The sequence below is a fragment of the Sander lucioperca genome, chromosome 15 (assembly GCF_008315115.2).
Source record: "Sander lucioperca isolate FBNREF2018 chromosome 15, SLUC_FBN_1.2, whole genome shotgun sequence".
Lineage (NCBI taxonomy): Eukaryota > Metazoa > Chordata > Actinopteri > Perciformes > Percidae > Sander > Sander lucioperca.
In genome coordinates, this window is record NC_050187.1 from 11,610,886 (window position 1) to 11,638,383 (window position 27,498).

General features: G+C 42.5%; 1 long non-coding RNA gene across 1 annotated transcript; it reads right to left on the bottom strand.

Moving 5' to 3' along the window:
- Nucleotides 1–358: 358 nt before the first annotated feature.
- Nucleotides 359–19,904, bottom strand: LOC116039329. Its single transcript, XR_004102374.2, has 3 exons — nucleotides 19,767–19,904; nucleotides 16,865–16,915; nucleotides 359–492 (listed from the first exon to the last, which is right to left on the bottom strand). It is a non-coding gene; the product is annotated as an uncharacterized LOC116039329 (long non-coding RNA).
- Nucleotides 19,905–27,498: the final 7,594 nt, after the last annotated feature.

Genomic DNA, 27,498 nt, shown 5'->3' on the forward strand with positions numbered 1-27,498 from the left:
ATCTGTCAATAATCTTTTTCACAATAAATTCTCCCCTAAATATCTAAACAAAATGGTTTCAGATTCAGATTCCTTTTATTGACATTGTAAGAGAATACAACGAAATTCCATTTAAACATATCTGGTATTTAATAAAGGGCATGTTGAGCTGATACATGTCTGAGTAACATCACACACAACATATACGTAGACACACACTCCTCCACCTCTCCCCCTCTTTCTATACAGTTGTGGAGAGACCTGATCTTCTGCTCTCAGGTTATAAATTTGGACAGAAAGGGGAGGCGAGGGGTGTAAAAAAAAAAAATGAAAAAGGAGGCCAGTCTTTTCGAGACTCAACTGTATTGACTGTGGCACACATGGTGATTGTCGGGGTCGAGAGGTATTCTGTCACATCCACCTAAATTTGAGCCATTCCCAGAGGCCAGGCCAAACAAAGCCTCAGGAAAAGGCCCCTGCTCTGGTACAGTGGGCCGGCGCAGCGCTGCTAGTCTGAAAAACAACAGGAAACACATGTGGAGAGCTCAATACAGGGAGGGATGGCGGGTATGCAGAGCAGCCAGGAACCAGGATCCCAGGATTGAGACCCCACCTGACCCTGCCGGTTCCCACTGACACTTCCTTATCCGCTACAATAGGGCAGAGGTCAGGCCAGAGGGACGGGCAGCAGATGTCAGTGCTGAGCTCAGCTACAGGAAGCGGCCTGGGCAGAGTGAGAGGAAGACATGATGGATGTTTTTGTCCTATCTATGGCGTTGTCATGCTTACACAGCAGATAAACACAGCTTTAACGCTTAATGCTCCTGCAAAGCCATTCCTGCATTATAGATCAAAAGAGTGCAACAATATATCTTGATATTTATATACAAAGATAACAGCTGAACCAGCCGGCTGGGATTAAAGAGCAACACCTGTGTCTCATATTCGACGCTGAGGTGGACCAGGGCCATTCAGCCATGTTTGTTTTGGGAACGAAGCCTTCACAGAGAGTGGGATTACCGAATGACTTGAACAGAGGCTGAAATGGGGTGTCAGCTGAGATGTGTATGAAGCCTTGTCTTCATCAGGCGATTGCACAAGAGATGGATCACAAAAACGCACCCAACGCCCCTCCTCATCATCATCCTCCCCACTGTCATCTTCTTCTTTCCTGTGCTTCTTTTCTGTTCTCTGTCGTTCCTCAGCGAATCAGACAGAAAGCGTTTAGTCTGAGTTTGGGAAAGGACAATCTCCTTTCCCAGTCTATTCCAGCCACTCATCGCACAGCCAATGTCAATGTTAAGCCCAGCCAAGTGCTTAGCGACAGGAAGTGAAATCAGTTTCTCATACTGACAAACATCCATAAAGAGAACTGCCAATACAGTGCATGTCTCTCATTTGTTTTCTTTACACTCCCAAGTTCACGTCTTAACATTGCACATACCGGAATGCCATCATGTCCGAATAATGTTTGTTTATTGCATGCTTTCATATCATCCATATTTTCAGTGATTTCTTTGTTTAAATATGTTAAAAATGTAATCTCCCCCTCACTAGAATTTTTTGAAAAGTGTCCAGCTGCCAAAATCCAAGTGAGAAAAGCTTTGAGTTGATAAAAACTGTTGATACAATGTACTGGGTTGCGTTCAAATTATTACATTGATATTACAGATTACAGATATAATCTTTACCAGCAGCAGCAAGTGGTTGATGGACCTTTTTTCAAGGTCACATACAGGCCTTTTACTATAGGAAATCTACACGCCAGTAATTTAATGTGTAGTGCTTGTGTTTTTGTTTTTCCCTGTACTTTACCAGCTTTGGGAACATGTGTCTAAACCTAAGATGTTGGCATTGATCTAAACCCAAGTTTCAGGTGCTCTTGGGGAGGGGAAGGATTGCAACAGCTCATTTGCAGCACGGCAAATACAGCAATTCATAACACGCAACATGTGTTTAGCATTGCAAGGAAGTCTGTTGCAATATACGACATGCATATTTTGCTGCTTTGTATATTTGTGTCAGTGTTGACCAGTAACGTTTAGGCTGTGTTGGTATTTTCATTTCATATGCAGCTGGGCAGCGCAACCAAATGCAGCAGCACTATATATTATATCTGGTCTAGTTTGAAGGTATGGGGCAGAGAGAGAGTGGGACTGGCAGCTACTGGTTCATCCTTCAGGGCAGCCAACCTGTCCCGAGGGACTCGGTCAGCTCTGAAGAGCTGGTCAGCGGGGTGGATGCTGGTGTGGTTGTGTTCGCTTCCATTAACATAATGGTATTGATATTTTAAAGTCATTGCACCAACCAGCGCATTAAAATTAAGACGACATTTGTTACAGCCTTGTGTATGCGAAGCAGTGTCATCTTTTAATTTTATATCCAAAACCTTCAGATTTGTAAAACACAGTGGAAAAGCAATGCAGAGCTTCTAACCAAAGCCTTCCACATTCTAAAAAAATCAGGGTATGGGAAGCTCCAAGTTATGGGAGATTAAAAAGGCCAAATAAAGGCTTCCCTAGCCTTCTGATTGGTGGAGCTTGACGGGGCTACATGCAGCCTTACGGTAGGTTTCCACACAGCGAAACGCCAAGCAAAGTTCGGCCAGCGAAACATTGCCTCGGGGGCGTGGTCACGAAATCAACACGCCAGATCGCAACAGAACACCGGCTGCTAGGCAGCTAGCAGAGAGGGTTGAAGCTAGGTAGCATAGGTAGCTAGCAGGTAGTTTGCGAGCAAGCTATCGTTGCTATTGTAGCTTGTGAAATCCGTGTTGATACAAGCGTCAATGTTCGCCAACAAAACATGTAATCAAACAAATACACAAGTAGCCTAGCCCACTTATAATGAAATCCAATGTCCGAACATGCGAGCGATTAGCCTGTCGGCTAGCTGAAAAGTTGTGTTTAAACTAACATATGCAGTGGTCTATTTAGTGGTATATGTGCCCTGACTAAGTCTGTGTGTCATATAAATCACAATTTGTGTTGATACAAGTACCAATGTTTGTGTAGAAACATTTTAATCACATACAAATTTTCATGATACAGCACTGATAACCTCCGCCATTTTGGTCAGACTTTTTTTGTAACTCCCGCCTCGCAAACACGCGGACCTGATTGGTTCTCGAGTGGTCCTCATTTGAATAAAGTTAAACTTTCGTCAACTTTGTTTCGCTTGCCTCGGTGATTCGCTCTCATCTCGCCCAATCAGGGCGATTTACATCTCCATTCAACCAATGAGAGTGAAGCGAAATTTCGCTGTGTGGAAACCTACCGTTAGGGTACAGACACTACTCAACGCTCAAAACACTCACCTCCCTTTGTATGTTTTTTAGGAAGAAATCATCTCAAATTTATGGAAGGAATTATGGGCTGCACACACACACACACACACACACACACACACACACACACACACATACACACACACCCTTTCTGGAACCAAAGCGACACAATTTTGTTTGAGTGACATATTGACATTGACTATGTTTAAAATATTCCTTTCTTCATTTGATTAATCGTCTTTATTGTTCTTCTTATATTAAAAACAAACTTTTTTTTAATCTACCTTTAAACCGTTGAAAGAATTATGCGTCAGAGCCTCGTGTAAAAACCCATTCCCTTGATCCAAATCACACAGCACTCCTCATAACTAAAGGTTTTATTTCTCAGGGATTAACAGCATTGTCTCCTGTCAGAACACGACGGTGCGACCCTGCACCACATCCAGACTCAACATCAGAAGAGAGGGAGGGAGTTTAAGCCGGAGGGACAAAGTTTAAGCCGGCGGTTCGCAGGCGTGAGCTCGACATGCCGGGACGGACCGGCAAAATGATTAGGAATGTGATCCAGTTAAATGCAGATGAACCAACTCACACATAAAGCTGCACATGTGCTTACAAGCTCCATAGCCTGCTAATTAAAGTGGGAAACTGTTGATTCATCAAGTGCTGTTTATTGAAAAAAATCAATCACTTAGATGCATGTTTAAACCGTGGGATCGGGGACTGACTCTTTAAGACGAAATGAGTAAGGATGAATTTCTTTCTCATTTGCTTTCCATCCTCATTCGCCACGGAGCTCACAGGCGAAGCTATTCCGATGGTAATGAAAATAAATACAGGCCTTGGGAATCCATGTCCATTCCAAGAGCCATTCATCTATGAAGCAACCTCATTCTTATATAAGAGCCCTTTTTGGATTCAGTTCACATCACAGTTTATTTAACTTGATTTCCCTAAATAGGGTCCTGATTGGGTTGCATAAGGGCTCTGGGTCCTCAGTGGAAAGGGGGAGGAGGGTTATGGGACGAGAAGAAGAAGGAAGGGGTGATCAGGAGGAGAAAGCGAGTGAAAGAATAATGAAAGGGGTATTTTAAGTTCAACTTTATGTGTCCAAGTGGGGAACTGGTTTGGCAGCGAGGAGTTACACATAAATATGTAAGCCAGTCGCCGATGCAACGTGCTGAAAAAACAAGCCATGTAAGACAAATCATCACTGTCATCAACCTCATTGACGTTTCCGTCATCATCATCATTCACATACAGTCTTAATCGAGCCTGAATCACAGTCTCCCTACTCATTGTGCCAACAGCATAAGACAAGGCAATAGTGGGAAGACTTTACACCTGTTTCTCACAGCTGTAGAGCGACTGTGGTGATTGATTGTAGCCTACCGTATGTGAAACACACTGTAAAGGGCACAATCAGGCCATGTTCTTTCCTACGTGGATAATGTGCATTAGAAAAAGATTTTGTCACTGCAATAGCGTCACAACCGTGCCAAATGCAGTCACACAACTTTACAGGTGTCTAGTTGAGATCAAAATGTAGGTGGCGTTTGAAGATGGGTGTGGTCCAAGCAAGGGCGCCAGAAGTAGGGGGGTAGGAAGCGGGGAAGGGGACATTGCGTTCCCACTTCATGCCCTGGCCCGAATTGGCGTTGTGCGATTCCCATCGCAAGATGATGTCTAGTGTAACAGGTTTCATTTTTCCTCAACACTTCAACATCCAACACAAGACTGTGTTTTTAAATATATCTATGTATTCTAGTCAGATTTATTAACACTATTACCTCAGCCATGAAGGTCTTGTTTTCAGTTGGGTTTTACTGTTTATCGGTCGGCAGGATTATGGAAAAACTACTGGCCCAATTTTCATGAAACTTGGTGGAAGGGTGTAGCATGAGCCACGGAAAAACCTAATACATTTTGGAGCTTATCTACGTCACAGGGCAGATAACCCTAATATTTTTCACTTTTCGTTAATAATGCAAGATAGGGAATTTGGCCTTGGTGGAGGTCTGTGCTCTCCAAGTGCCCTTCTAGTTTTTAGACACGTCTTTAGTTAGTTTACTAGCTGTCTGCTGTGTATCTTGTGTCTCTAGTGCTGCAGTACTTACTCTAACCTCACAATCCCCTGGAGGGATGCTCTCTGTAATGCCATAATCAACAAGTGTAAAAAGTCCCTTCTGATTCCATATAAGCTCAGTGTAACTGCTTTTCTCTACCTAAACAAGAGAGATTGTTGTGCACACCATTTCAGTATAACAACCAAAATTCAGCCAATTCCATTTTGTAAAGTGTTTCAGGTTGAAATATTTTGTGAACCAAAAATGTTGCGCTCCATCAGCACTTGAATCTATCAAAATAAAACAGCTGAATGCAAGAGTTGAATTGGACTCTTGAATCTTAGAAAAGCATGTCCAGGAATTTAGCAATATCTGACTCCCAGTACTTCTAACATTTGGAGGAGGATAATAACCCGCCGTCTGCTTTCGCAGAAACCGTTTGTATTTTATGGATGTTATTCGTTCAGTTTTTTCACAGTGCATCTGCACCTGAGTAAAACATAATATCTTAAACAAGCTTTTCATGGCAAATACACTGACAGGAAATGACAAGAAACTGGAGACTTAGCAAGAGGCCTTCCCATGACTGCTTATATCACAGAATATTTTTGCAGATATTTGGCCCCAAAACCTTTGTGGTCGGTACATCCAAAATAAATTTGGAACTGCAGCTGAGTGAAATAAAAACCCAAGAATTAGTCTGATGATTTATTCAGAAAGGTTTTTAAACAGCGGGAAAGATTTCACACACCGCAGACACAACAACAACTGTTCAGTCGATAAAATGGTGCGCACACATTTCCACACAAGGTGACCTCACGACCCCACAAAAGCACCATCGCCACGCAAAATCCCAGAGTGGCGTGACCGCACTCTTAACACACACAGACAGGTGTGTGAGGGGGGGGAGGAGTGTGAGAATCCCTGCTAGTGTGATGACAATGGTGAGAGATCGCTAACACCACAGGCTTAATGTATAGTTTCCAAGGTCCAGCTTTTTCTCCCACGCGTCTCGTCTGGTGAATAACCCTCTGTGCGGCGCGGCGGTCCCGCCGCAGGCCCATCCGGATGCCGACACAATTACCGTGGGGATATTGTGGCTGGATTCCTGAGTGGCCACTGTGACATTTCAGGATTAGTCATGATGGCTGAAAGCATGAGCGCCTGTTAATTTTATTATCAATGGATGGTATTGTATCTGCTGTTCGCCCACTCATATTTGAGGAATTCTCACTTCCTCTCTCCCCAACTGTCTGTCTTTGTGGTTCCTCTCTATTCATCCCTGATCGGGTTGAGAGTCAGCTTGCTTGTCATTTACCTCCAATACTGTAAATCAGACATGCTAACTAACAACTTGGATTTCAATTTATGAACTTTGGATCCCAAATCTGCTTCAAAACTAACTCTCATTCATCCTTATTTGGCCCATTGTTCTTCTCTATAGGTGCAGTTACAGTTTGGAGTCCTAATCCTCAGGGGATCACTGTAAAGAACTGGGAGGTGATGGACAGTGAGAACTATGTGGACCATGAGATCCTCCTCTAAGCCCCAGTGATTGTGGGATAAGACGAAGGTCTGCTGAGGCGTCTTAGTGGAGTGAGAGGAAGCATGTTAAAACAAAAGCAAAAAAACCTAAACCTCATCTTCTCCCCTTCTCAACATCTGCAGCCACTCACAGTTTCCATGTTCTGGCTTGATGAGCCAACAACACATGTTGGGTCTGAGTGAACACTCAGCACACACATACACACACACACACACACACACACACACACACACACACACACACACACACACGTACACAACGAATCAGAGGCGACAAAGCTGGTGTGTGTGTGTGTGTGTGTGTGTGTGTGTGTGTGTGTGTGTGTGTGTGTGTGTGTGCGTGTGTGTGCGTGTGGGTGTGTGTGTCTGTTTGTGTACATTAGAGGCAGGGGAGAGATGTTCTTGGCCGAGGCACAATCAGGAATCAGACATCTTTCTTTGCCAAGGACAAGTTTAACTTCATTTTGCTTATTTTGGGCAGCAGTGACCAGAGTAAATCACAGTGCTGCTTTATTGGCAATTGTTGAGAAGCTACCACGGGCTGCAGCCCAGCTCCTATCCGCTCACTACGTCAACAAGACTCCATGCCGTTTAGGGGTCAGGGGTCACACAGCGAAACAACTCCAGGCAGTTGGAGGGGCAGAGAAAGAGAAGAGCAGTCACAGACTGGAAAACTATTTTTTAAATGTCTGAACAAAGAAGTAAAGGAAGACAGCTGCCCTTTTTCTCACTCAAAGACTGAAGCGGAATAAACACTCAGTGCTTTTACATGCAGTTTAAAAACATAATTACATTCGGGTTAAAGGCAATACCCCAGTTTCAGTTGTAAACCTTAACCGGCTCAAATCTGAGTTCTCATAACTCGGTTTACTGACTTAGATAATTCCTTTAGTAACCAGGGTATAATTATAAGTTTGGATTAAGCGTGCCTGTGCATGCTCCGTAGGTTAAAACTGCCCCTCCACTGCAGTGGTTTTTGACCCGGAAATAGAAGAGAGCAGTTGGAAGTAACGGTGCCAAAAAACAACAGCAACAACACAAACACAAACTTCAAACCTTTAAACCCACTGAGGACTTCGCCATGGCAAGTTCGAAACTGTACAGCGCTGAAAAGTTGTCCATTTTCTCCCCACTTCCCAAGTTGTGTTTCGACAATGGTCAACCGGAGGAAAAAGTGTTATTCACTTTGGCAGAGCGCCACCTACTGTACTGGAGGTACAATTACTCCCGTCATTTTCCCATTCTTCCTCGTTCATGTGTATGGGAAGAACTGCTATAACCCGGTGATTCACTTAACCGAAGGTAAGACTATACCCTGGTTACTGCTGTGCATGTACTGTAAACCCACTGAGTAATACACTGTGATGTAAGGAGGATCCAGACTGACAAATAACATCTCAAGGCTTTCATAGAAACTTTCATTGACTATTCCAAATGCAAGTCTTTTGGTAGTAGTCTTTTTGTCAAGCGTTACCATTAAAGAAATAGTCTGAATCTCAACATTCAAACGTGAGTTGTTCTGGAACATGCATTTACTATCATAAAGTACATTTTTGCGTTGACAATGGTCCGAGTTATCTAAGGCTTCGATCAATGTTCAGGCGGTCTTGTTCACAGTTCAGGGTCCTGGCTCGAGGGGGTTAAGGGGTTGTGGGGGGTAAGAGGGATAAAACCATGTTGGTGTCTCTCCAGTGATTAGAGTATCATTACATGAGGATTAGTCGAAGGATCATCCAGGAGGTTACACTAAAGACAGCTGTGGTGTGTAGGGTGGTCTGGTGGTCCTGGGAACTAACTTAGAACTAAACAGACAATAACATAATTTAAAGTGTGAGAAAAGCCTAAACCTGCTTCCAGCTCAAACAGTGTTTTGTCTGGGACTAAGACATGTGGTGGGCAGGCGGTGGAGGCCATTTTGGCTCTGAACTAGCCTCAGTGGAAGCGTCACCACTACGATTCATGCATAGCTGTAACCAAAGCCGCTCTCTGGGGAGCACTGGGCAACCGCTGCCGTAGTGTGTGTCACTGTGTGTGTGTGTGTGTGTGTGTGTGTGTGTGTGTGTGTGTGTGTGTGTGTGTGTGTGTGTGTGTGTGTGTGTGTGTGTGTGTGTGTGTGTGAGAGAGAGAGATGAGGACCGTGAGAAAGTTTGTTGGAACCCCAGAGGTTCTGACTTAGAGACCAGAGGGGTAAAACACACAGCAGGCCAGACGTCACTTTAAAACACTCAGATAGAGAAGTTACACTGACCAGACCAGCGAGTGTGTGTAAGATGCACTGACGATGTTCTGTGTTGTAAATGGAAATGTTGTATGAAAACAACTTGAACTTGATGTTTTTCAGATTCTATTTTTTTGTCTTTTCTCTTAGAGAGTTATTGGGGCCCTGAAACACTGGATTTTACCCTAGACTGTATAAAATATGGACGGTGCCCATAGGTTTCCAGAGAAGCTCAAAGTGGGCAGCTCCTGGTGGCTTTGGCTGTCGCCATCTTGGAAGTGCCTGACCCCACCAACTCTTGTCTACTCCAAATATGGGTAAAGAGGTGGAGCGTGGATGGAGCTGAGGCGGGCTTAATAATGCGGCATCCACCTGACGCACAAAGTGCCAAATCCTTAATAATGCATAACTTTAAGCCTGATTGTTATTCAAACGTACCCTCATGAAAGGAGAAATTAGCTATAGAGACCAAAGCTGTATTTCTAGGCTGTAAACATGGTAATTTCTGCTGTAAAGTTGGGCTTTCTAATATAGGGGCCTAAGGGGATTGACCTATGGGACTGACTCTCTTTTGGAGCAAGCCTCAAGTGGCCACTCAAGGAACTGCATTTTTTGGCACTTCCGCACTGGCTTCATTCTTTAACATTTGAGGTTGCCGTAAGTGTGGGGTCTGGGTGTCCTCCCCCAGGGTTATTTTGAGCGTCAAAGATTTCATTTCCTGCATTCTGATACACTTTTATGCACCAATTTATGGTTGGAATAACTTTATGTATCCTATGAGAAGGAAAACACAGATGACATTCAAAATATTTCAAACATAATGGAATATAAAGCAGTAAGAGGGTTGACCCCTAAGCAACTGTCACATTACTCGACCCCGTATTTGTGAACACAAATATCTGAAGTGAAAGTTCTGTCACAAAACTGTGTTGTTGGGTATCATTGCACATTTTAGGTGAGTATATGGAAATCCAGGAGATTTCTTAGTGGGTATACTGCGTATACCTGCATATCACGTAGACTACACCACTGATTTGAACCAGATCTGTGTCCTCTAACTTTAGGTCTTGAAGTCTTAACAACCACATGCACACACACATTAGATGGTAAGTCTGATACACTGCTGACTGAGAGGAAGGAGGAATAACAGCCTTGTGTTTGACGTCACTGTTTCAGCCTTGAAAAGGGCCAAATAGGCCTCCATTCATAATCGCTAATCATAGACCCGTCGCTTGGCAACGGTAACAAAAACACAACTGTTGCGGAACAAATTATTCGATGTGATTCAGTGAAAATTCATCAAAGAGTACATGCAATACAAAATGAATTATCCAGACACTTTAACATGCTTGAATATGTATCCACTACACTTATGTGCTTTTTGACACACATTTTGTCTCCCTCTCACACACACATCTCTGCATGCTCTGGAGTGCCTTTACAACTCCCTGTAGATGAAATCCCTTTATTAGTGGCCAGTAGCCCACTGGCGGGCTTTAAAACTGGCAGCGTCTGCCCGGGCCCCAGAGAGAGCGGCAAGCCATCTATAAATGTGATGATTGTTGCGCTGCGTTTTCCCCTGCGCTGTGTAAAAACCAGCCAATGACCTCCCTACCTCTAACCCTGGCACCAGTCTCAGCATCCCACTGGCCCCAGAACGGCTCCCGCAACAGAGCCACGAGCTCCAGTCGCCTGCACTTAACTGTAATCTCAGCGATGTTATTTTGGAATTCAATAAGAAAAATAGCTGCTGAATCTTTCAACCAAATTATAGGGTTGAGTGTGGGACAGATTGAGGGGTGGGAGGGTTGGAGGGGTATGGCGTGGGGGTCTCGAGGAGTAAGAATAAGGGGTGGGAGCACGGAGCGATGTACAGGCTGAACCCTGAGTTATGGCCACAAACTGGCCGCTAATGGACCAAACTCACACTCCTCTATGATTTGTGAGGGGTGAGAGGTCACTCCACAATTCTCTGTCCCTGCTCTGAATCCAAGAACATCCAAGCATGACCATTTATTTTCTCCATCCTTCAGTTACTTCCTCTATCTACGGACGGCGGTTTTTCAATCAGGGGTTCACGATCCCCAAAGGAGTCACAAGATGATTCATGGAGTGTGAAAACATGGATCTATAATTCACAGCTGCACAGCTGTTTGATTATTACATTTTTCCATATAAAATTAGTGTTTGCAGCCTTCAAGCTTCTAAAATAAATCAAATTAAATAGCCTTTAAAAGGGAATATCACATTTGGTGTTTTAAAGTCACACATGTAAGTTCACACCCACAGCAAGGGGCTGTGAGTGGGGTCCGGATGACGTATGGGTTTGACTTGGACCATGTTGGATGTACTAGAAATATACTGGCGACTGGCCACTATTTGATTTAGATCACATTTTATTAGTTTTGGCCATCATTTCTGTCAGTAATGATAACATTGTATTCACAAAGTAATTGCTGAGATCAGTCCAACAACAGGGGAGGAAACATGCAGTTCAATGATCAGACAGATTGTGAAGAAGCCAACAGTTTAGCCACTTTATCTAAACATCTTTATTTCAAGATAAAATTGAAAGTGAGCTTGACTGAAATATGGGTGATAATCCCTCATAGCACAGAAAAGCTGTGTGCATACACAACTGCATTAAATGTGCAGTAGGTAAGACTTATAAAACTAACTTTCTGTCATATTTGCTGAAACTGACCCTATGTTCCAGTAGAACTACATGAAGCAGGTCATTTAAAAAAAAATCTGGCTCCTCTGGCGCCACCTACAGCCTGTAGTGCAATTTGCAAAAATCCACAGGTCCCTGTTCAGATGCACCAATCAGGGCCACGGGGGGTGTCTAACCTATAATCCTACCTACAGCAAGTAAGTGCAGTAGATAAAAGTCAGTTTGTAAACTGTGATGGATATTTACGATGTAGACAATGTGGGTAATCATTTTACCGTTCGCCTTTATTTTCGTGCAGTGTGGGAAAGATAGCCCAAACTGTGAAAATAAGAGCCACGTTGTAATAAACCAAAATTATCTTTTATTAAGTTTCTCAAGGTTTTAAATGAAAGTTTAGTGTCATTTGATGATTTAGTAGACGATAAAGAGATTTCCCAACCTGAACAAAAAAAACATCTGAAGACAATATATCAGTTTTAAGCGTTTTGTGAGTACAAACCCCTTTGCTTTTCAGGGATGGGCATTTATGAGGCTGTGAACAACCCAACTAACCTCAAGCTCACTGGTGGGTGTCATCCAGAGGTCCAGCAATGTGGGACTCCCAGCGGGCCAACCCCGGGAGGGAGTTTAATGGCTGGGTGGAGGCCTTGAATACAAGGCTTTCAGGAATAAAAATTACAACAGCTCAATTGGGAGACATAACATCAGAAACTGTAATGATCCCTCAGAGGACCCTGGGTAGTTGGGGCAGCCAGTGGTCATAAGATACAAAATGATTAGGATAGTAGATTATAACATTCTGTGTTATCCTGTGAACTAAAAGAACAGTACATGACTACTTGCAATAAACAGAAGACTTGCGTGTGTGCATTACTACTCCACTGCAATCCATTCAGTCCATGCAACAGTTTGCTCAGTTACGCCATCTCTCCTCCTCTCCCCCTCCTATTTGACAAGAAGTCAACGACTCAGAGCAGCCAGCTGTTTCTTATTTTTCTTCTGCACCCCCTGAATTCTCCAGCCATCCCTTCCTTCAGTCTCTCCTCCATCAGCACTCCCTCCATCTAAACATCCAGCCCACCTCCCCTCCACATGGGAGCCACAGAGCCTATACCTGATATCCAGATCTCTCACACACACGCACACACACACACACACACACACACACACACACACACACACAACACACACGTGTCAAAGGTTGGAGGTGATTTGATTGGCTCGTGCCCTGCACACACAATACCACTCCTCCAAAAATGTGTAGTTCTACTCAAACAATATATGCTGTGTTTGCAGTTTACAGATGTATTTAAGAATTTGTGAGTGTGTTTTTATGTGTTCACAATCGGATATAGAGGCAGTCTTTTCAAACCACTTCCACACAGGTGAGGTGGGTAACTCTCTCTCCAAGGTGTCATCCGTTTGCCTCTACCCTCTACAGCGATAGCGTTGTGAGAGTCTAGACACACAAACACACATAAACTGTCCAATTAGCTCCTGACGTGAAAAACAGCACTTAGTGATGTTTTCCTGCAGTTTATTGAGTAAACAGCGCAGATATATAAATGTGCATCAGACAGCAGCAGTAAAAGGCACATACATAACTGACAGTGCCTCTCTCTCACTTTCCCTCCGTCTCTCTTTATGTCACTCACTAACTCGCCCTCTGGGCCTTAAATAGCATCTCTTTTATCTAAATGTTTTTCTTTTTTTCAAGGAGGAGATGATGGAATGATTCCTGAAATTTTACCCTGTCAAAATAAGTCTACGGACACATATGTGTGTGTGTGTGTGTGTGTGTGTGTGTGTGTGTGTGTGTGTGTGCGTGTGCGTGTGCGTGTGCGTGTGTGTGTGTGTGTGTGTGTGTGCGCGTGTGTGTGTGTGTTATCACATTTATACAAAACAGGCTCCTTCCGCCACCAAATATCACACACTTTCTGTATGCTATTTTTTCTCATTCATGCATTGCGCTCTCTCTCCGTCACACATGCAAACATATTCACAAAAAGCATCTTTGTTCTTGCCCTATCTGAACAGGGCGAAAGATAAACAAGCATTCTTTTGGGGGAGATGAAAGAGCCATGCAATGATTGTGAGGGAGGAGGAGAAGCTGGGGGGGGGGTCGGAGGTGGTGATAAGATCTGACCCTAATTATGTGGGTGAAATAGAGCCCCATATTGGAAGGAGGAGGGTGAGGGCCTCTCCTACAGACACCAAAACAACTGCTTTCAGAAACAGCGTTAAGGCTGATTTATACTTCTGCGTCAAATTGACGGCGTACCCCCGCAGACCCCTCTGCGTCGTCGCGATCACCCCTCTGAGCACTCAGCCGTAGCTCGACGTGCACCTCCAAAAATTTGTAACTTTGCATCGAGGCGACGCAGACCGCAGGGACTGTGATTGGGCAACTCGTCCTGTGTGTTGATAGTAGCAACATGCTAGTTCACTGACATAAGCTTTGCAAATAAACTCAGACATATTTTTGGTTACAATGACGGGGTTATCCGTTTGTAAAGTGTCTATATGTCAGTAACGTTTTGAAATTAGCACTTCGCCAGCAAGCAGTACTTTGTGGGCAGTTGTGCTAAAGTTTGCTTGCTAACATAACATAAACTGGCTGGCAGACACCTTGCAAATAACCTCAGACTTATCACCCCCTAGCGTTATGGCGGTGAAATGCACCGCGATGCAAAGCAACCCCGACGCAGAACTCCGAAAGGGTCACGACGCCGTAGGAGCGACGCTGTAGCTACGGCGTGGAGTTGACGCAGAAGCATAAAACAGCCTTTACTGTAACGGGACGTTACTGTTGCTAATCAGGATTTGGGCATGACAGAAATTCCTTCAAAATCTAAAACCTGTTACAAGGAGCCATGTGGTTTCTTTATCAGTCTTTTAAGCATATATAGCTGGGTTTATATCGGGCCAGATGTTTTGGTAAAGGAATAGTTTGATATTTTAGGAAGTATGTTAATTTGCTTTCTTGCAGAGAGTTAGATGAGAACATTGATACCGCTTGCATATATGTACGCTAAATATGAAGTTGGAGCCAGCAGATGATTAGCTTAGCCTAAAGACTGGAGGAAACAGCTATCCTGGCTCTGTCCGAAGGTTAAAAAAATCAGCCTATAGCACCTCTAAAGCTCACAAAATAACATGTTAATTTGTGAGCTTTAGAGGTGCTATTAGTTTACAAAAACTAAAGCCTAAAAATGGAATGTTTTGTTGTGTTGACAGCTAGCATGTTAACACAAGCATGTATGTATAGTTTTCCCCCTTGCTTTTAGTTTTTCTGCTAAGCTCAGCTAACCGTCTCCTGGCTCAAGCAAAATGTCAAACTATTAAATTTGGCATATGACAGGTGTGATCCCAGTCACATGGATAGAACATTTTATTTTAACATTATAATATTTGGGTTTTTCAGCGGAGAGATTATTGACATTTGCTAGTTTCTAATTAAATAATGTTACATGTTTAGATAGGGCCTATTCAATTTTGGTGCAAGTCTTCCAAAAGAAACCTTCATTGTTCCTTTAGGGTCCTCTAAAACACAGCTGGTCAGCAGGTGACACAGCTCTCTTGGTGGAAACTTGGCAAGATGCAATGAGTGTTGATGAAATGCTCAAACTGCATTGCATAAACAACAGATTTAATGGTTAGACAAAGGTAGAACATGGGATTGTTCATCTATGCATGTCAGAACTCTTTTGTTATCAGTAATAAATGTTAGTAAGTAAAAACTCCTCATGAGTGTTTAAAAGTAAGTTATCGTAAGTACATCCTTCATATAGTTTTTTTTTTTTTTTTTTATGTTTATAAGTTGTTGAGGGAATTTTGGTCCAGGAGCTCTGCAGCCCATTTCCAGAAGGCTGAACTTACCTTGGATGAAAGAAATCTAGCTCAAAAGACAAATCATGTTTTATGTTGAAGAAAGATAAACAGCAGCTAAAAGAATGCTTTTTCCAGCCTTCCAGCCCAAAAGTTGCTCTTGTTAATGTTATTTTATCTAAACTATGAAACATTGGTAAATTATGTATTAACGATTATTTAAACCATTAGTTTAAACGTATGAACCATTTCTAAAGAGTGTCTTATAAAAAAGTGGTTAAATTTTTTTATACATGGAACCCATATTGTTTGGGACAGGGAGTAATTGGACTAGTTAGCATAAACCTACATAGAGTCATCCTATTTAAAGCAGCATACACTGTTTTGACCTCAGCTGCTAAAGGCTCCACTGTGTTCCCCAGGACAGGTACCTGGACAGGTAGTGTACAGGGTTTTTTAGTACCTTTTTTGCTGTTGCTGCTGCTGAAAATGAAGCACTAAACCAAAATAGTATAGTTGCGAGCCGTAAAACCAAATCAATTTTGGCGCAATGACTACTGGATTAAAGGTCACATACTTGTATTTTGGGTTTCTACTAGAACATATTTGCTTTAATGTTCAAAAAAATATTATTTTTCTCATATTGTCTGTCTGAATATACTTGTATTCACCCTCTGTCTGAAAAGCTCCGTTTGAGCGCCTGTCTCTTTAGAACCCCTTGTGAAAAAGCCCAGTCTGCTCTAATTGGTCAGTGTTTCCAGGTCTTCCACATCTGCACTCTCGGCGTCAGTGCGCCATCATTGCAGTGGGGGAATGACTGTAACGGTACTGGAGCAGCACTTTCTACCTAGCTGTAACATTACAACGGTACGGAAGTCCTGAGGGCACAGTTTCTGGATATGGTCTGTGTGCATTTCTCTGTGGATTGAGTGTTTTGAACTTTCACAGTATTTATATAGCACATCAACCTGCTTTATAATCAAAAAAGATATGCAAATCTCACTTTTTACAGGACCATCAGCAAACATTGGTATCTTCCATTTTTTCTTTAGCAAATAAAACACACAATCATTTAAAATGAGATCACTGACTGGATTGGCCATTCAAGAACATTCTTCTGCTTGGGCATAAATGTCCTGCTGCATTGACTTAAAATTGGGGATCTAAAACCAGAGATAATGTGTCAATTTACAGACTGCACTGCACAAAGTATTTGAAATTGTTTAAATGTTAAGTGCAGTAGGATGACATTTTTTTACTTCACTGACCTTAAAATGTGCCCATCATATCAGTCACGTCTTAATGTGTAACACTTGGTTCTGGAAAGAAAAGAAAAAAACGGTGGTACATTTGCTATTACCATGCCACAACCCAAGGCCTCATAAATTACACAAGGGCCAATTCCTTACAGTAAAACACTCCAAGGCACACTGTAAAATTGAGTTATCCACAGGGGAGGGAGGGATCATGTTTGGAGGGTGTGTGTGTGTTGGGTAAGGGGGGGTGAATGAAAGAGAGCGGATGGTGATAAGATTGAAATAACTCAGCAGTGTGTTTACTTAAAGAGTCATTGGTGCTGGTTGTAGTCCAGACCAGCTGAGAGTTGTCTGGAAAATGAGTGATCAGGGAGGAAATGTATGTGTGTGTGTGTGTGTGTGTGTGTGTGTGTGTGTGTGTGTGTGTGTGTGTGTGTGTGTGTGTGTGTGTGTGTGTGTGTGTGTGTGTGCGTGCGTGTGTGCGCGCGTGTGTGTGCGCGTGTGTGTGCGCGTGTGTGTGCGTGTGTGTGTGCGTGTGTGTGTGCGTGTGTGTGTGTGTGTGTGTGTGTGTGCGTGTGTGTGTGCGTGTGTGTTAATGCTCATTCCCTAAGTATTGTACAAAAGGTCAATGGGCTTAAGTGCTTGCATCATATACAATACAAGCAGGAATGCTCTAAATCATGCTTGATCTTTCTCTACATCTGTCTCCCTCCATCTTTGTTTCTCCTTCCCTTTCCATCAATTTCTCTCAATCTCTCTCTCTCATACACTCTCCCTCTCTCTCTTTACGGATTAAATGTGGATCAGTGTGCCCTGTTGCAGCCAATCACAGCCGTCCCGAAGTCTTTTGTGCCAAGTGCGAGTGTGTTTTTGGAGCTATGTGTACTCAGTAGACCACAAAAACACATGCATGCACGCAACGCAAGAACACACACACGCGCACACATACACACACAAACACACACATACATACATACATAAACACTAATACAAATGATTGTCATACATTTATTCTGCTTAAATTTAATTATTTGTTTATTTGTCTCATAGCTTATGTTATGGCAAGTACTTTTACTTATTCAAGTTTTGTTTCTGAGAAATCATGTTTTTTCCATCAATTTAGCATGGACTATGGCTTATACTACAATACCCAGTTGCCATTGCTATGGAGAAGAAGCCAGTAACATGTCTACATACAGTCCCACTTCACAACTCACAAAATACTATCAATTTGAATGACCTACTGTCAGGAAAATAGATACATTTTGCACATTACTTTACATATTATCAACTTATTGACAACTATATGCCTTCCTTGTGTTCAGTGAAACAAGCCAGTAAGCAGCTAGATAAATTAGTTTTCCCAGAACTGTGTGGGAAAGAAACTAATTTGTATTTTAAATGTCACGACACTGCTGCCTGTGGCCTACAATGAATGAACTAAAACATGCTCATTGACACATCTTAGTGTTCCTTTACATGCGGAATAAACAAAACTAAAACCCTCATTCATTTTGGGTTCCAACCAATAGTTTAAGAAAGCTGGATCTAGTGCTGTGGTATTTTCCTATTCCTATAGTTCCCCCCCCCCCTCTCTTTACACGCTCTGCTGCTTTTCATTCTCTCAGATGGTGATTGCTGTCTGTTTTTCAAGAGCCCAGCGATAGTTCCCTGGTGGATGGGGGTCCATGATAGTTTACAGATGTGTATGCCTGTGTGTGTTTGTGTGTGGGAGTGTGAGCACGCCAGTGCAGTTTCCACTGATCTGTTCTTGGATCGAGCGGGGCCTATCAGATGAAGAGAGCTCCTGAATTGTGCTCCAGGTTTCACCTCACCATTCATAGTAGTGTATACAGTGTATACATGCATGGATGTGTTGCTCTCCCTGCCAACCAGCATTCCCTTTCTGTCATTTAAAAGCAGGACCCAACAAGGCTGCATTTATTAACCAGAGCAATCCTCTGGTATCCCCAAGTATCCCAAGTAATCCTCCATAAGTCTCCTATAGCCCCATTATAAACACTCAAAACAGCTTACCTCATGCTTTGCCTCATCAAGGATCTGCATTTATAACCAGCATAGACAAAAGATGGAGACGCCCACCACTCAATAATCAAAGACAGGCTGATTGAATAGCGAGCAGACTCAGAGGCAGCCAGCTCTTGTCATTTGTCTGTTTGTGTCTTTCTGTGTGTGTTAGTGTGCTCCTGTCCTGAATGTGAACAACTAAAAGATTGTAATAAAAATGTATTGTATTAATACTACTACTACAAAAAAGCTAAAAAAAAAAAAAAAAAACATCAAAACATTCACAATAGAATTTGAGAGAAAAGTTTCCCCCTTAGACCAGGGCTACCAGACTCAGTTAAGGATTTGCATAGAAGTTGAAAGTTATGTTGATTTCTTATAATAAGACCTGTTTGGAGCATATACTCTAGGTAGATTGAGAAGATAATGGGACCAAAGATGGATCTCTGGGGTACTCCACAAGCAAATTTTTTAATGAGTGGTTGACCATGACTCATGGTTTGAGTGTTAAATGAACATTCAGAGGTGTTATGACAAGAGTCAGATACATCTACATGTTAACCTCATTGCAATTTGGGAATCACTTTGTAGGTTGGTTTAAAAAAAGAAAATTGTGTCATATGAAAGAATTGCGACCCCTGACAATACCACCAACGCAATTTAAGGTGTGCAAATGTATTGCATCAACACCCTCTCATTCAGTATACATAAGGTCAGTATTCCACATAGCAGCTCAACTTTTGATTTAGGCAGTTTTCTGTCATGAGTGCTGTACCTTTTTTTTCTTACAGTAGTACAGTTTTGTGCGTGTGTGTGTGTGTGTGTGTGTGTGTGTGTGTGTGTGTGTGTGTGTGTGACAGGAATGAGGAATGAGAGAGAGTATTACCTTTGTCCTTGGTGATGCTCCAGCCCGGCATATGTCTGTACTCGAGGATTAGTTGTCTCTCAGCACCTACACCCCACCTCCAGCCGCTGACTCATGCACACACACACACACACACACACACACACACACACACACACACACACACACACACACACACACACACACACACAGTCATACAGAAAATCTGCACTGATTGCACAGGTCCAGGCCTGTTACAAGTGTTGTAATCAGTATAAACACACTTCCACAGAAACACAACACACACACACACACACACACACACACACAAGTATAATTACAGATTTGCAGAAATACTTGGACAGGGTCCTTTTTTGTCATGCACAAGTAAACACAAATGTACACACATGGAGATGCTGACCTGACATACTCCCAGTAGAGCCTATGACACAGCAAAAAAAGGGCCAATATGTGTCTGCATGCATTCAAACACAGACTATGTGGCTACACAGCGGTAGATACTGACAAATACTTACATGAAAATGCACACACATACACACAAGACTCCCACCAACACAACACACTATTGCCTATCATGTAGGACTGGAGTATGCTTCAGCTTACCGCCAACCAACAAACAAGACTGGTTCAAGTCAAATTGTCAGAGCACATGTTTGGCAGGTTTTTTTAGCGACCCTGCTGGGAGAAGGTCAGCCCCCGCTGTTATGGAATAGTGTAAGAGAGTTTGGTCCCATCTGTGTTAAACATGTTGGATATCTGTAACACTTTGCTCACAGTTCATGTCAACATTACTTTACCTACATGTTAGTAAAAGTTCTATCTGCTGCTTTTTCTAGTCACAATAACATAACACGTTATGTAATTTTTACATGAAGTGTAAAAAACACAATTTGTGGTTTTATCCTCCGTTCTGGTTGCCTGGCAAGAAATACTCTGGCACAGCTTTTACAGACTAAACAAATAATACAGATCACATTAATTAGTGAGCTTTAGAGGTGCTGGCTGGAGTATTTTGTTGAGCCACACTAGCTGTTCCCCCTTGTTCACAGTCCTTATGCTAAGCTAAGATACCCAGCATATTCATGGGACAGATATAGATAGTTGAGCTCTTCCATTGATGCCATATAATGTTTGAGAACTGGAACAGGAATTCAGCTGTAACTCCTCGTTTGCGCAAGGCTTTAATTGAACACCTATGGACTCCGTGTGAGCAGTGTTGCATTTCAAACACTCAGCAGTCATAAACCGTGTTGTTACCAGGACCCCACTCTGATAGTCTCAAAAAGGGGTCGTAACACAAGACAGAGGTCCAGCCATTGCACCTGATTTGTGTCAGTGGAAGATGCTGGAATAGCACTTGGTTTAAGTCATGTGTCTTTATTTGAGGAGGCCACAGGGAGATTCTGACGCATGCTGGCGCTCCAACAGAGAGCGGCAATTGGAAACAGACCTTGGTTGGTTGGGGGGTGGAGTGAAGGTAAAGAAAGAGGGAGGGGATTATAGAGAAAGTGTGTGAGAGAATTTGATTTCTGACACGTTTTTTACAGTTGCAATACAATACCACTAACAACTGATAAAAATACCTTATATGCTAAACCGAGCACCAATAAAGTCAGATAAAGATGAAAATGTCTCACATTTGTAAATCAAATTCTGGCATGGCAAGAAAATAAGAAAAGGGAAAAGAGTAGCAGAGCAAAAGGCCATTAAATCAAGGTCTACTACATGATAACTCATTATATTGGCTTGGTGGCTAGTTTGGCAGCGCTAGCTTGGAAGATCCTAGAGGACACAGAGTTCCAATTAATTTCCAATGGGTGGATATGCAGGGGGAAGGATTCATGTCCCAGTGTCCCATACAGGCTTGACTTCCTGCTGTCCAAGCAGAATGAATGGAGTGTGAAAAGACCATCTGGAAAAATGAGAGGTGATCCAGGAAAAGAAAATACAGAGTGGGAAGAAGCAATGTAAGAGGGAGAATGGTGGATATTTATCTTTTCCGTCAGAGGTACAGCATAGAGAGGGCTCTCCTTAGAGTCCCAAATTAAGTCCTGTTGCAGGCCTATGGTGTTGAAATCTGCATCTAAGTTCTGCTTTTATGAAATGTGCTTATTCCATGTTATATATGCAGTTTATCCAAGCAGTCCTTCCTTTACAAAAAGTGTCAGATTTGATTTCTTGGCTGTAAGATGTGAAAAACTGAGGAAGAGAAAAACGGTCAATGGGAGAAGAAAGCGATGATGATATGAATGGGAACAGGCAGAAAGCGTAACAGACCCGGGTCAAATAATCTACTTTAACCTGCTTGGAGTACCAGCAGGTTAGGCAGGGTTTACACCATTAAAACAACTCTAATAGTGTCAAGTCAAGTTCCAGCCACAGAAAAGTTCAACAAACTGTCTTTCAAATACTTTCAAATGATTGTCTAATAGTTTTGGCACTCATTGTATTGTTCTATGTGGCAAATCCCACCCATCTGGCACTGAGGCAGGGCCAACATAAATCATAAAAATTATCGTCAGAAATGATTTGGCTTAGTTTTTTGGGTCCCTGATGGGAAGAGGGGGAAGGAGAGATGGAAAAATAGGAGAGTTATCCTCTCTGCCATGAATCTCTAGCTCCCCCAGTGGGGTGGCTGAGGTGTCTCTCAGGCATACTGCATCCGTTTGTCATGTTCTTATCTGTCATCCATTAACACATAATGGAGAGCAGATGCCCTGGAGATGGATAGCTAACCATAACACCCACCTACACACGTGCACACACTGAAACACACACAGACATCTGCAGCATCCATAGAACTAGGTCTTATAACATAACACTTGCCTCGCTCCCTGTGGAACGCTGGCAACCATGCCAGGCTTTCCTAAATCAAGAGATGCTGGGGTGATAAGTGACACCCACACACAAATATACAAAATGACAACTTAAATGTACACAATGCACACTTAAACAGAAGGAAGTGCATACAAACATTTTGCACAAATATACAAAACTGATTGAATATTCACAAGCAGGAAAAGGCAAAATGCACGCACCCAAACTCGATCAGTCACACATTCAGATGCAGTGATGTAGCGATGGGGAAATGGAAGAACAATTAGCTTAACACCTTGGGAGAACAACGCCTATAAACTGCTGAGGACGCACAGCCAAGAATAGACCGTCAGAGAAAGGAAGAGAGAGAAAGAGGGGAAAATGTGCACTGTCACTGGGACCAAACCACCATCAAGCCTTGCCACCTGCCAAGAAAAACAGCCATCACCAACAACACAGAAGGAGAAAGAGGAAGAGAAAGAGAAAGAGAGAAACAGACAGGGAGGGATGGAAAGAGAGGAGGGGGGAAAAAAAGGCAGACGGGGAGAGAAGCAGAAGGACAAAGAGAGAGCTACAAAGGGAAAGAATAGGGAAGCCAGTCTTAAATGAATAGTTTGCAGTCAGTGTGGAGGTCAATGCTAGAGGGACGACGTAATTGATTGGAGGTGAAGGGCCAACGCTGTGAAGACGGGGCCAAAGTGACCGTCCGTTTACAGGGAAACAAACATTGTTATGAGTACAGTTTGTCCTCTGATGTCATCCTGCTGCTTCTCATGGCCTGGCCTTCAGCCATAGCGCCGCTCTACTGGTAACACACACACACACACACACACACACACACACACAGTGACACACTAACATACACATAAAAAAAAATACGACAAATAATCACGTAACTCCACAACTCTACTAACTAATACAAATACACACTTCAACATGCAAAAGTGTGAAACAGCAACAAAGACCTTATGAATTCAACACCTGAGTGTCACTCACTACTTGGACCACTTGCTATTTAACCATAAAACAACAAAGTGATGATAATGATGATGATGATGATAATGGGGATGGTTATGATGATAAAAGAGGTTCCATTAATGGAAATGCAGCAGGGAAGCTGCTGAAAAAAGTTGAGAACTTTCCGGCTCCTTCTTTATGGAGATTTAAGCAGAGGGTAAGTAAGCCGTCTTCCCGCTCCAGGCTCAGCTCTCGCTGACTGATTCTATGTCCTTCTGGGTTTGGCGAACACTGACGGATTCTGTCACCATTGGCAACGTGGGTCTCCACATGCACAGTCACTAGTCTCCACCCTACAGCTTATTAACACACACACACACACACACACACACACACACACACACAGGGAGCAGGACATACACACAGTCTACTGGCTTTTGGGCTAGCATGAAAACTATCTAATGCAACATGGTTTTCTAGTATATTCCAGATATGTAAAGAGTCAACCTTTCCATTAAATATGAGAAGACATCATTCAAAGCAAATCATTAAAATTAACATTCATCATGCTAATGTTTTCGTATATGTAAGTGATTACGCGCAATTGGTATTATACAGAGACAGCTGGAATACTTTCATGCCAAACGACTACATAAAGTTTTTTGCTACAGTATGCAGTACGCTCCAATAGCCAACCAAGTTGGGTGAATTGAAAGAAGAAGTTCTTTCTGAGATGTTTGCATGTACAGGAACAACTGTACCAAGTTATCTCATCAGAGAAACCTATATGCTCAGTATAAAAGCAGCTTGATAAAGGCATGGCCAATGACTTTATAAGATCTTGATCAACTTGATCATTTTCAGATTTCACAGTGAGCAAGATCAGATGTTAGATGATACAGGAGAGTTAGTCTGTGAGTTATAGCCTACAGCTCCAATAATTGATGCTTTCCATTCATTATTTGTCAGTTTTGAGTGTTTTTTGTACTATTAACCTTGACACAACTGTGGCTCTGAACCATGGTTGGGAGACCTCTGGTTCAAAGCTAATTAACCTGGCTCGTAATAGTATCATAGATGATAACAATAACGAGATGTATTTCTCTTCTGTGGCTTCAAATACAACACATGTACGCCACTAACTAGGCTTTATTCAGACCTTTAGCCGACTACTGATGAACAGTATAAACAGCAGGGCTACTACAATGTAGTGACACTTCCCATGGACACATACATTGTAAAAGTATTGCAGTGGATCAGAATAATCAGAATCAGAATACTTTATTGATCCCCACAGGGAAATTATTTAGTTGCAGTTGCTCACAGTCACATTCAAGGTAAAATAAGAGTAAGAAAGAGCAAGTCGATAAGTCTATACAGTAAATAAGTAACATATCTACAATAAGATAATTATAAATAACAACTTTAAGTAGAAGTGAGATTAGGTTACAAGTCAGATTAGATTTAAAAGATTGTTGTGGGCTGCTATCCCAACTACAACACAGGTACAGATACAGTAACTCTCTCAAAGCGGCATGAATTTGCTTCTAGTGACTGTTAGAGGTCCAGCAGAGCCTGACAGTGGCTGGTTAGCTCTGACTAACAGCACTGTGTCACGCACGTCCCTATCCATGTGCTGAGGGGTTAGCTCAGCCTCGTCTCCCCACACCCAATGGGCCATCACTCACTATGTAGCGTGCCTGACAGATGTTTGCCCTCCACCCACCCCGCACTTCTCTGTTGTATTTTCTTTTACATTTACTGGAAGGGAGGGTGCTAGCAGCATTTGAGGGTTTACTTACTCTTTAATGGCTATTTGAAGAGGTTTGAGGGGTGCAGACTTTGGCCGATTTGCTTTGAGAATCAGCTCAACCCAGCAGCACTTGTGCTAGGTTTGGGGCAATGCTGGCTGGCACCCAATATTGGACCAGTGTTGGACAGACTCTGAAACCTGAGACCATTCATCACAACTCTGGCATCAATCCCAAAAGCAGCCACAATGGATTTAGGCTTCTGTTGGGCACATTTTAGCCTCCTGGGAATCTAATATCAGCTTCTCTTAGAAACAATATTGGTAGCTTAATTGGGTAGTTAACATTAAATTAAAATAAGTACATTTCTAATGTCATATTTCATGTAATGTTTACCTGTCAAAACAACCACACCAGCCATATCAACATATTAAACATATGATTCTGTGCTAGGAGCCATCATACTACACAGTGTATGCCAAGTGATTTACATGGGACACATGGATGACGATGATTGACTATGGCTTTTTCCTACAGCTAAACATGTCCAACAGGCCAATTTACCTGTGTACTCCATTAGAGCAGAAAGGAAATCCCAGTTGCTGAAGAGCAGCAGCCAGAGATACAGTTACTGAACTCTGTTGTAGGTGAGGCCAATCAAGACTCGACCTGCTCCGCGCATGGATTATTAACACAAGACTGGATTTGTTCTTGTTTAATTAGGCTGGTTGATCTGCAAACAATCGGAACAGGTTTATTTTGGTTAATGTGTCATCACTGACTGAGTCATGTCTTGACAGATGAGGTGATCCGGGTTCTTAAGATAATTATACCTATAGATTGTGTGATTCAAAATTTCCTTTGTTTTGTTATGGTGCTCATATTGTGCTTTTTGGCTTTCCCCCTTTCCTTTATTGTGTTATATATCTTTTTGTGCACGTTATAGGTTAACAAAGTGAAAAAGCCCAAAGTCCACCCCAAAGGGACTTACCATCTCCAACAGAAAACACTGTTCACAAACTGCTCCAAACAGCTCTATTGTAGTCCAGCCTTTACTTCCGTGTCAAACGTGCGTCACTTTGTAACACATGTTATAATGCTCGCCTAGCTGCTAGCATGGCACTCCCTCATACTCTGCAACTGACAAGCTAGCAGTACGTACTGCACATGTGCGACTCCCAACACAGATGGAACAGAAGTGAGATGTCTCACTCTGTAGCTAAAACAGAGAGCTCAACACACAGGGTGAAAAGAGGAGCTGCAGAAATGTGCAGTACAACAAAAATATGGTGTTTTCTGAAAATTAAACCACATAAACCTATTCTGGTACAAGCTCTAAATACAATTGTGAACCTGAAAATGAGCAAAATATGAGCACTTTAAGTCCTTAATGTTGTCATAGACATCCAGAACAAGATAAAGGAAGCTATCATATTTCAGACAGTTGGAGTATTGGATGAATTACTGAAGGCAGTTCAGTAAGAGTCCACTCTTCATTACCGCAGTAGCCTGAGGGCAGCAGTGAGTATTTGATCCTCCCCTCAAACACTCACACCTGATGGCTGCACTGCAGAACCACAATTACATATCTGGGGACTTGAACTAGCAGCCAGTAGGTTGGCCTGGTGTTAAGGAATGCCGACCTGTGAATGGAGTTCCCTCACCACCCCAAGGGATGTATATCCCCATTAGGATGCCTTTAAGCAGGGCACCTGGGCCATATATACCCCAACATATATGGATATTTATGTATGCCGCAATGCATTGGTGCATATTTTTTTACCTTATGCATTAGCCGCATCAATAAAGGCTTTTTAGCTTTTTCTTCCACAAGAGTGCCTGGGTGTTCACGCTGTACTGATGCTATTGGATCAACCCTGCACCAACGAGCACGTTGTAAGACTTTTTTCAACCACCACTAAAAAGAAGCGCTCTGTCTTCCCACATATATGGAATATATGGATTGAAAAAAACATAAGGCAAGAAGGCACCACAAGATAAAAGAACAAATGTAAAGTATAAAATATTTTAATTACAGATAGAAAAGTAATTAAACCAGGTTTATAATTACATGTTTAATTGGAAGTGGTTTAATAGCTGACTGTGATTAAGCAGTCTTATCGGTTTAACATCTAAGCCAAACTCTTTATAGTTTGTTTATAATGGTAATACAGCGACCAAAGTGCTCTGACAGATATGTAAGTGTTCTCCGGGGCCTGATTGTGTGG